The 11,573-nt window shown below is 43.5% G+C and overlaps 1 pseudogene; it reads left to right on the top strand.

Moving 5' to 3' along the window:
* The first annotated feature begins 475 nt into the window (after positions 1 to 475).
* Positions 476 to 10,487, top strand: LOC147703104 (uncharacterized; annotated as a pseudogene).
* Positions 10,488 to 11,573: the final 1,086 nt, after the last annotated feature.

The raw sequence follows: 11,573 nt of genomic DNA, 5'->3' as shown, positions 1-11,573 counted from the left end.
GAATTTACAGAAAATGGATTCCTATTACGAAGAGGAAAAGAAGAAACATTCAAGGTTTAAGAAATTGAAAAATGTGTTTATGAAGGACAAGGCGATAGTCACAAGAGAGGGAAAATTACTTCCTCCACCGAAAACGCCTGCTTCCTAAATGTTGTCAAAATATAGTTACCATACGTGTGTTTGGTTAGAGAATTGGGTAAGGTATACCAGAAACAATGGTGTGTTCGCTTTTCCGGAAGGAGGATCTTTTGATATGCCAGTTTTGAGAGATTTGAGAGAAAAGATGATGAAACTTGACACAAAACCTAGACCGACTCAGTTTGAAGCTTTAGTTGAATGGGAAGATGAGATGCATGAATTGGAAAGCGAACGGTTGAAAGGACTTATCAGACCAAGAGGTAGATTTCGCAATTTATGGGGAGAGACACATGAGCGTAGAATGCGTAGATGGAGAAATGCTGACATGTGTGATGGCATGTATCCAGTCAGATTAGTGGAAGAATACGAAGGGCGGAAATGTACAGAAAAGAAGAAAAATTTAGAAACAGGGAACGAAGGTTATGGTGAAAGTGATTCAGAGGATGCTGTACTAGAAGAAATATTAAATAGGAGACTGACACCTTATCAACCAGGTTATTTATGGACTACACCTAATGCTCCACCCGTAGATGAAAGGACTAAATGAGACCCCAAGGCAATTTTCTAATTTTAGGGATGTACCAGAAAAAGTAGAAGTGAGATATAACCTGAGTACTTCAATAACAGAACCAAGACTTACCGGTACTCCAAAGCAAATTAACGAACGAGAAAGAGTAAATAGGGTAGAAAAAAAGGTGAAGAACAAGCAAGTACTGCTGCATATATACGGACTACAAATGCATTGACAGAAAAGATACAAGAGCTTACGAAAAATATGGAAGCAGTAACAGTCCCAGTAACGATAGGACCTGTAATTCCAGTGTTTGAAAACCAAAGAATAAAAGAGACAAGTTTGTCAATTCCTTTACAACAGAGTTTGCAAAAATTAAAAGGAAATATTTATCCCGATTTGTCAGAAATTAGACGAACGAATAATGTAAATCCGCCTGAATTAACTTTCAATCAGAGTTTATCTTATAAATATGCGACTGGAGGAGAATCTGACTCTGCTACACCTGAAAAGAGTATAGAGAAAATAGATTTAACGCAAACACCTGTAGGACCATCAGACCAGGAATTAAGTGATTGGATTAAAACTCTGAAATTAAAAGAAAATGAACCCAAAATACTGGATGTAGCAAGATTAAAAGTTGACATGGAAGAATTAATTATTGGAACAATTGGAACAGACAAATTAAAAACGTACCAAGATGATGAACTTATGTTCATGTGTAAAAGTATAACCTGGAGAGCGAAATCTATACATGATCAGTTAGAGGGACTAGCAAATGAATTTGAAATAGAATTTGCAAAGAATAAAACATTGCAGAAATCCCATAGGGTAGATTTTTCAGAAAAATACATTGAAAACATGAATACTGCCGGAAGGGTAACCCAAATAAAAGAATTAATTGTGCTGTTACGGAAATGGGAGATGTGAATAAATGGAGAGTGAAATGACCAAAGAAGAAAGAGGAGGTTAGTGATAAATCTACATTAGCATTTCCAGTCAGAGAAAAAGAGACAGTCGCAAATGAGTTCCCAATGAGAGAAATACCTGGAGGAGGATATGTACATGTACCATGGAGTAGACAGGATATATTATCATTTACAAATGATTTCCCCAGATTGAGAGAAAAGCCAGTAGAATGGTATCGACAGGTGGATCGATTTGTGAAAGTTTCAAAAGTGCTATGGGTTGATCTGGATGGATTATTTGACATAGTCGTGCCAGCAGATCTGTGGACCGAATGTAAAATAACTGTGAATTGGCCAAAAGAGGAATATCCTCGAGACAAAGTAACAGGTGCTCTGTCACCTGCAGTGATGAGGAAATATGAACAAGTGATTGTATTTTTGAAGAATAAAATCCCACCAAAAGAGACAGATTGGGTAAAGAAAGATAGAACTACACAGGAACCGAAAGAATCTGTACATGCATTTTACCAAAGATTGTTGTTGGTATTTAAACAAAACAGTGGATATGAAGAATTGAGTGAAAAGGACATGAGTCATTTTATATATCGATTTGTGTATGGATTAAGACCAGAAATTGGAGACATGATTAGACATAGTATGATAGGATGGCAATCGAGCACTGTAGATGATGTTTTAAGAAAAGCAAAATATTGTAGTGAAGAGATCGATGCCAAACAAAAGAAGCTAAAAGAAAAAGCTATATGGGCACAAGTGAAGGTAGCAGAACACCAAGTATCACAATTGGAAAACAGAAATACTGATGCAAATCAAGGAAAACTGAAAGGAAATTTCCCCAAAACAAAATTAGTAGGAAATAAAGAAAAGCTTAAGAAAAAGTTCCCTTGTCATAATTGCGGCAGAATAGGGCATTGGAGAAAAGAGTGCAAGTATCCACCAAGAGTTAATCCAGAAAATACATCATTGAATCCACAGGTGCAGAATGAGGTAATTCAACAGCAACCACAACAGCAGCAGATAGTTAATCAGCAAAGTCCGGTGCCACAACCGCCACTTCCACACACTGTAAACCATCAGAGATATAGTGCAGAGACAGGATTCAGCGGAGGCGAACAGGTAAATAGATTGCCCGAATGGTTGAAGAGCAGCCGCCTGAAACTGAACTCGGACAAGACGGAAGTCCTCATTCTGGGATCTTCACCCTCCGCCTGGGACAACTCCTGGTGGCCCCCCGCCTTAGGCAGCGCACCCAAACCATCAGACCACGCACGCAACCTGGGATTCATCCTGGACTCCTCCCTCTCCATGACCAGACAAGTCAACGCCGTCTCCTCGTCGTGGTTCAACATCGTGCGCATGCTACGGAAGATCTTCCGGTGGATCCCCACCGAGACCAGGAAGACGGTCACCCAGGCCCTCGTCACCAGCCGTCTGGACTACGGCAACTCCCTCTACGCCGGAACCACCGCCAAACTCCAGGAGAGACTCCAGCGGATCCAGAACGCCTCAGCATGACTCATCCTGGACATCCCCCACCGCAACCACATCTCCGGACACCTGAGAGACCTACACTGGCTCCCGGTCAACAAGAGAATCACCTTCCGTCTCCTCACCCACGCACACAAAGCCCTACACAACCAGGGTCCAGGATACCTCAACAGCCGCCTCAACTTCTACGCTCCCAAACGCCAGCTTCGATCGACCGGCCACGCCCTCGCCGCCGTCCCCCGCATCCGAAAAGCCACCACAGGGGGAAGGTCCTTCTCCTACCTCGCCGCCAAGACTTGGAACTCCCTCCCGACCCACCTCCGCCTGACCCAGGACCACCTCGCCTTCAGGAAGCAGCTCAAGACCTGGCTGTTCGAGCGGTAGCGGACCCCCTCCCCTAGCGCCTTGAGACCCTCCGGGTGAGTAGCGCGCTATATAAATGCCTTGATTGATGGCCCAGAGTGAATGTGAGTCCCCAGTATTGGTTACAAGAAGAAGGTGGGAGTGAATCGGATGAAAGTTTCTGACGGTGCCTGAGAGAGAAAGAAGAGTGTGTGCTTGGAGCCACTCTTGAGGTAGATCAGTCTGGTCCATTTGTAAGCGGAAAGGTAAATGATGTAGAAATACCTTTCCTAGTGGACACTGGTGCTACCCGTTCTACTAGATAAGTAGAAATCCAAAATCTTCCTCTCTCGGGAGACCACATCCAGGTTGTAGGTGTAGCTAATACACAAATTAAAACTTCTTTGACACAACCTGTTGAAGTAGAAATTGGAAATTTTAAAGACATGCACCGATTTGTGGTGTGTGATAGTAGCCCCGTAAATATGTTGGGACGAGACATTTTGTGCAAGATGAACTGCGCCATATACTGTTCACCAGATGGCATAGAACTGCAAACCCCAGATGAAGATAGCCTGTATAAAATGACAATGCTTATGATTGAGGCAGAACAAAACAAGTTGTTTCCTGTGTTTGATCGAGAAAAGATACCTGATGAATTAAAAGAGATAGTGAAAGAGAAAGTGTGGGATTTCACAGGAGAAGATATTGGGTTGATGAAGGATGTAGATCCTGTGAAAGTCTCTGTAAAAGAAGGTGCAAACTACCTGAATATTCCCCAGTACAAAATGACTGCAGAAATAATTGAAGGAATAACCGCAGTGATAAACAAAATGATTGAACAAGGCATATTGAGAGAAATAGAGAGTAGTCCTTGTAATTCACCGATAATGAGATTGAAAAAGCCAAATGGAACCTTTAGAATTGTACAGGATTTGAGAAAGGTTAATAAAATAGTTGTCCCATGTTGTCCAATTGTACCAAATCCAGCAGTGATTTTATACAAATTCCCCATGATGCAGAATGGTACACTGTAATCGATTTGTGTAATGCGTTCCTTACAGTTCCATTGCATCCAGAAAGCCAGCCAATTTTTGCGTTCAGATTCGGAGATCGTATCTTGGCATGGTGCCGAATTCCTCAAGGGTATACTGAAAGTCCATCTATCTATAATCAATTGCTAAAGAAATCATCAGAAAGTTTGAGCATGCCTGGAGAGTCTGTATTGGTTCAATATATTGATGATCTCCTAGTGGCATCAAAGATCAAAGATGCATGTGTAACAGATACTATTTCATTGCTGAATCATTTGGCATAAGAGGGATACAAAGTGTCTCCATCAAAATTACAATTTTGTCAGAAGGAAGTGCAATATTTGAAAATGATACAAGGAATGCAGCCACCGAAAACTCAAAGACAAGTGAGAATGTTCCTGGGAATGGTAGGTTACTGTAGACAGTGGATCAGTGGATTCTCACTGATTACAAAGCCATTAAAGAGATTAACCAGAGCAGATATCAGAGACCCTATAGTTTTGACTAAAACTAAAATGGAAGCATTTCAGCAGCTGAAAACTAGCTTATGTGAAGCACCAGCTTTAGGGATGCCTGACTATGAAAAAAAGTTCGAATTGTACTGCAGTGAATGAGAAGGTTGTGCATTGTCAGTTCTGATTCAGAGACATGGAAAACTGAGAAAGCCTATTGCGTATTTCTCAGCTGTTCTAGACCCTGTTGCAAAAGCGTTGCCAGGTTGTCTGAAAGCAGTAGCAGCTACAAGCATCAGTCTAGAACAAAGTGAAGGAATAGTGATGGGATTTCCTGTGAGAGTGTATGTACCTCACTCTGTGGAGATTATCCTCACTAGGACAAAAACACAGTACCTGACCAACAATAGGATGGCCCGATAAGAGAAGACAATTCTGGGAGCAGAAAATGTGACAATCTCTAGATGCGTAAATGTAAACCCATCTACATTATTGCTTGATACGATGGAAACTGAGGTGAGAAATGAGGTTTGTAGGAAGGTGGATATCTGACTATGATTGCCCCCAACTTTTTACCTGGTGTTTCGCTCGTTGTTCGACTTAGTTGACCTGGGGCCCTGCTATTCAGGACCCCAGGCCCACTGCTCTCTCTGTAAAATGGATTCCATGTACTCTAGGTACATATCTAATTGGATACTGAGTCACCTTATCAGTCCCTGTACAGTGTACCTTAGGTACCCAGGGCATAGGTGCACCCAGGGCCTACCAGGGGCTGCAGCATGTATTATGCCACCCCTGACTGGCCATCTAAAACCGACACAACTGGCTGCATGACAGCTGGGGCAAGGTGGTGTAATCACCCTTTGCTTTAGATATAGTATCCCTATATCTAACCCTAAAATGGACACATATATTCCTATCAGTCACTCCTATGGCAGGCCTTATCAATCCTGAAGGCAGAGTGCTTGGAATTATGTGAGATGGTGCTCTGGCATGAGCCGAGCCCATTTGCAGCTTGCGGAACCAAGTCCTAATAGCTGTTCCATGATAATGCATACCATATACTCTTAAGTGCATTATAATCCTCGCGGTTATTTGCTAACTTTGGTATTGCTTTATCAAAACATGTCGAGTAAGGTGTCATACGAATTGGAATACTACCCCCTCGCCAATTCTGGCGACGGGGTAGCATTCCACCCTTCTAGAGGGACACGACATGTATGTAACTGTGAACCCCGGTTAAAGTTAACTCGAGCCTCAGCATCACAAAATGGATGCTGCCACCACAGACACAAGTCTGACCTCCTGCTGCTGGGAGTCCTTCCAGCGAGGGAGGCTTGGACAAAGGGTTTCCTGCCTTGGGAGGTGCTAGCACCACCCCAGACAGGATTTTGTGTATTAGGTAGGACAGGGCTCAAAGGAATGAGACATGCCTGGGGCACACAAGGTGTCCCTGTGCATACTCCGGTCTAAACCAGTTCCTGGGGCACTCCAGCCCCAGAGCTGGCGCAAGACCGGACAAAGGATAGGGGGTGTAACCACCCCCCTTCCTGGTCCCACCCAGAGGAGGGACCTAGTCGTAGTGCAGCCCCCTTTAGCTGAATAAAGGTAGGAGCTGGACCCATTCCAAATCAGATTAATCTTGACAACTTCCATGAAGAAACTCTTGACCTTCGACCTCCTAAACATCAGAAGACTGAAGAATCTCCCCTATGGTCAGGGAGTGACCATCCTGCTTTGCGGGCACCATCAAGCTCCTGTGCGGTTTGCTGCAAGTCCTTCCAGCCCGGAATCCGACGACCCAGCTCGACAAGACCCAGACCTCCAGACCTCTCTGACCTCTACCCACCTCCACAGCACAGCTGGGACCCGTGGGTGAGACGAGCAACGCGGAGACGGCCATCTTGAGAAACCTGCACAGCGCTTCCAGCATGACCGCCGAGGGATCCTCGAGTGAGTGCATCAGGGTCTGAGAAGCCCTACACCGACGCAGCTCCTGCACCAAAGACCAGCCCCCCAGCATCCACAAGATCTGCGTCGGGCCCTTTTGCCTGGTTGCTGCATCTCCTGTTGTCTGTTCACTTGCCGGCTGGCCAGTGACCTCCGAGACGACCATCCGAAGATTTCACCACTGCTAGTCTGGTCCCCCAGACTGGCCCTTGCTTCCTTGTAAAGGAGAAGCACCCCGGACCCTCCTGGTCCGCACCAGACGCCATCTTTGTTCCACCGCGTGGCTTGCACGTGCCAAGGCCCATTGTCCAGATCGACGATCCGACACCGCCAACAGCAGCAGACTACGTGGGACAGCTCGTGCCTCCAGCCTGGTCGTAAAGAACAGCTCCTGGTCTGCGCAGCTACAGAGAGAAACGACCCTTCTTCCACCTGAACGCGGCGACAGCATCTGGTTCCCTCCTGGTTCCAGCACCGTCACTGGCTAGTGACCGAGACTCTGTCCCCTTCCCTTTCAGGACTTCTTCATCCCACTTCCATCCTTGGAACCACCGGACTCCTCCATCTGGCTGCCTGCCAGCAACTTCTTGTTTCAGGCATCACCGGGATCAACGCAGCAAACCCGACACGACTTCAGCCCTATGCACCCGCAGCCTGTGGGTTAGGTAACTAAAGCTTCTAGGTGCTGAGGCCTGTGTTCACTCTCCTAGTGTTCAGGTCCACTGTTGTTTTCCCTCCATCCAGCCGGGTTCGTCCGGAATCCTTAACTTTCTAACACTGTAGTATCCATAGACGTTGGTACGCATCCCGCGTGAGAGTTTCCACTCTGCACGTGAGTCCCGTGGGCCTCCTGCTCCTTACTTACCTAGTTTGTAGCGTAGGCCCAGCTATCCTCCAGCCTCTGGATCTCCTTACAGTATTTTCCTTCCTCGCATTCCATTGTTTCATGTATATGGTTTGTCGTGCCCCTACGGCACACGTGTAAATATTGTGTGAACTCGTATTTCCTTTTTAGTATTGTCATGTGCTTAGCCCTCTGATCTCATAAAGAGTTCAGAGGTGTATGTTAGTTAATAAATATCTGTTTATTTTCATAACAACCTGTGTGGTGTCCTTTCACTTGGTATTCAAGGGATTATATGTGGTAAAACAGCTGGCTTCACATGCCATTCAGAGTTTAGCCTAAAGACTGCTTTTGTCCACGCTACTAGGATAGCTGGTCTATAAGGTTGACTTACAACCAATCACCATAAGGGTTTTTTGGACTGATACAAGGTGATCACTAGAATTAGTGAGCATCATATATCAGGCCAATTTCTCACAAGGTTGATCACAAATGCCTAGATGTTCTTGAATACTGTACCAAGCCAAGACCAGATATCAGAGATGAGCCATTGCCTGAATCCGACTATGTGATGTTTGTTGATGGTTCGTGTCTGAGAACAGATGAGGGTGTTTTGAGAGCAGCATATGTCGTCTGTACAGTGGCAGATGTATTGGAAGCATCTTGTCTGAAAGGAATTCGTTCTGCTCAAATAGCAGAATTGATTGCTTTGATTTGAGCATGTGAACTGGGAAAAGAGATCAAGGTTACCATAGTGACTGATAGTCGGTATGGTTTTGGAGTTGTCCATGATTACGGACAACTGTGGTCCCAAAGAGGTTACATGACTTCTGCAAGATCGCCAATATGGAATGCAGAGTTTGTGAGAAGGTTGATAGATGCGATTCAGTTGCCTGATAAGATTGCTGTTGTGAAATGTGCAGCTCACAAAAAGGGGGATGACTACATCACCCGAGGTAACAGGTATGTACACTCAATTGCCAAATACTGCGCTAAAAATCTTGCATCCATCAATCGAGACAGGGAAAAGGAGCATGTTTCAAATCCTATAATGCTACAAATATAGTTGAGACATGGCAGGAAGTGAGGCAAATGCAGGAAGAAGCTGATGAGGAAGAGAAAAATGTCTGGTTAACAGCAGGATGCAGACAGAGAGAGGAAGATGACATTTGGGTTTATAAAGATGAAATACCAGTAATGCCCAATAGCATGATCTCAAATATGGCCCGAATGTACCATGGTCAAGCTCATATTGGAAGAGATGCCATGCTTCGCCTATTTAGACAGCAGTGGTACAATCCAAAATTCATGATGATTGCTGAAAGCTTGTGCCAGAGATGCCTTGTATGCCAACAGTTTAATCCAAACAGGAGAACAATTGTGAGTTTGGGAGGGGACTGGAGGGACGTCCATTTACACAAAAGCAATTGGATTTCATCGAGCTTCTGCCATGTAACAGACTCGGATATGTTTTGGTGATCATTTGTTTGTTCTCTCGATGGATAGAGGCTTTCTCCAATAGGAGGAATGATGGGCTAACTGTTGCAAAGTTGCTTCTACGTGAAATAATCCCTAGGTTTGGTTTTCCAGTGACGATCGAAACTGATCTTGGCCCACATTTCCAAAATGAACTCATGCAAATGGTATGTGAAGCACTGGACATTCGACAGAAACTGCATTGTGCTTACAGGCCTGAGGCTTCAGGAGTAGTTGAACAGGTAAATGGGACGATCAAAAACAGGATTGCTAAAATGTGCTTAGCAACAGGACTGAAGTGGCCAGATGCCTTGCCACTTGTTTTAATGACACTGAGAAGCATTTCTGACAGAAAAACTGGATTGAGTCCACATGAGATTTTAATGGGTAGGGTGATGAGACAGGCATTTGCACCAGCTGATAAGTTGTTAACAATAAATGATGACATCATACTGGATAACTGCAAAAACCTGTCTGACGTGGTAACTTCTGTGTTCCATCAGGTGGGAACTGAATCAAACACGAAAGAGAAAAATCCAGCTTATGATCTAGTTTCTGGAGACTGGGTACGCATGAAAGTATACCGCAGAAGAAACTGTTTGGTGCCTCGTTCGCAGAGACCAAGACAAGTTATTTTGGTTAGCACCACTGCCGTTAAGTATGCTGTAGTAAAGAGATTGGTACATGCAAGCCATACTAGCCGTGTGCATGAACCTGAAAATCCAAACGAAGAAGGTGAAAGCACAACTGATTCTGACCCAGAAGGTGAACCAGAGAGAGGTCCAGATACTGAAGGTCGACAGGAACGTCGATATCTGGAAGTATCAGATGCTAGCTCTGTGTCTGAAGGAGAAGGAGAAATTATTGAAGTACAGAATTCTGAAGATCAATCTGAAGTTCGAGAATTAGTAGAGAATAACACCAGTAAGGACACTGAGCAAAGCAAAGACAAAACTGGTGATGAAGAGAATACTGAAGAACAGTCTGAAAGCTCTGAAAGCAGGAACGAAAATCCTGATACTGGAAAAGAGGAAACAACTCACGATAAGGATGAGATTCCGAGTACCAGCTATGGAAATGTTCCTAACAGAGTGAAAGAACTGTCAAAAGAGAAAACTGACTCTGAAAAAGAAAAGGAGGTTGTGAAGTTTGTTATAAACGAAACTGTTGAGGACACTGAAAGTGAGACTGACGACAGTGCAGATGAAACTCCATTGAGGAAGAGTCCAAGAAAAAGGGCTTGGAGAGTGAAACATAACACCACTGAGCCTAAGACAAAAAGATTCTGTAAAGGAGATAATTGGCCTAAAGGAAATGATGGACTGAGATTTAAACTGGTTAACAAAGAAAGAAAACTAGAGGATCAAGTCAATGAAATAACCAGTCAGAAGGAGTCATTGGGAAAGAAAATAGAAGTTGTCCAAAGGCCAAAAAGAGTGAGAAGACCAAATCAGAAGTACAAATCACCTGAATGGACCTACATAATACTACCTCCAATTGTTGAAGTAAACAGCAGTCAAGAGAATCTGAACTGCACAAAGACAAATGAGAAAAGTGAGTAAAGAACTGAATCACAGAGAAAAAGGGTAATGGATTAAAAAGACAAGGTAAAGGTAAAACCTGAAAACCTGTGAAAAAGAGAGGGCACTGTAAGTGAAAATTAAAATAGAGGCCACAAGGTCGAAGAAAATTTGTTAGAAAAACAAAAGCTTGTAGGTGACACAAGGTCGTAGAAACCCTGTTAGAAAAACTTGCTGTGTAAAAAAAAAATGGTTAACAATGAGCATAAAACGAAATGTTCTATTTTTAGAAAGTGGTATAGATCGTGTCTAATATGCACTGGATTACTAATATTGACATGGATAATCTTGGCTATTGTCATTCCTTTCCAGGATAACTTAGTAAAGTTAAAACATAATGTGAGTTCAAGTGAACAAAATGTGGAACCAAAATCTAACAAGCAGCATGTATATAGGCCAGAAATACATCAGGATAGTTCTATCAGTGATTTTACTAAACATACGTTTTCAAGATTATTGTCTGAATACGTCAGGACAATGGATGCTAGTGACTGCTATGTGTGTGTCAAGTTGCCTGCATCTGTTTCCGAAGGGGTGACATATCACCACCTTCCACTTACATATGGAGTCACGTGTAGTGTAATTGCAAGTCTGTTTTATCAAACCGGTAAACTGGAATATCATTATTGTAATTCAGATGAAGTCTTTGCAAAATTGAAAATTGTTAAGGCACTGAATAAGATAAAGCCTGCCACAGTTATGGGAGAATACTTTTTAGAAATAGACGAATTGAGTCAGGACTATGCGTTTCAGAATAATTTGACATGTAAAATGAGAGTGGAAGAGAAAGCATTTTTAGATATGGTTGAGGAAAGGCGAATTGCTTATAAAC

This window comes from Lissotriton vulgaris, chromosome 7 (genome assembly GCF_964263255.1).
Source record: "Lissotriton vulgaris chromosome 7, aLisVul1.2, whole genome shotgun sequence".
NCBI lineage: Eukaryota > Metazoa > Chordata > Amphibia > Caudata > Salamandridae > Lissotriton > Lissotriton vulgaris.
This window is presented reverse-complemented; position numbering and strand designations above follow the sequence as displayed.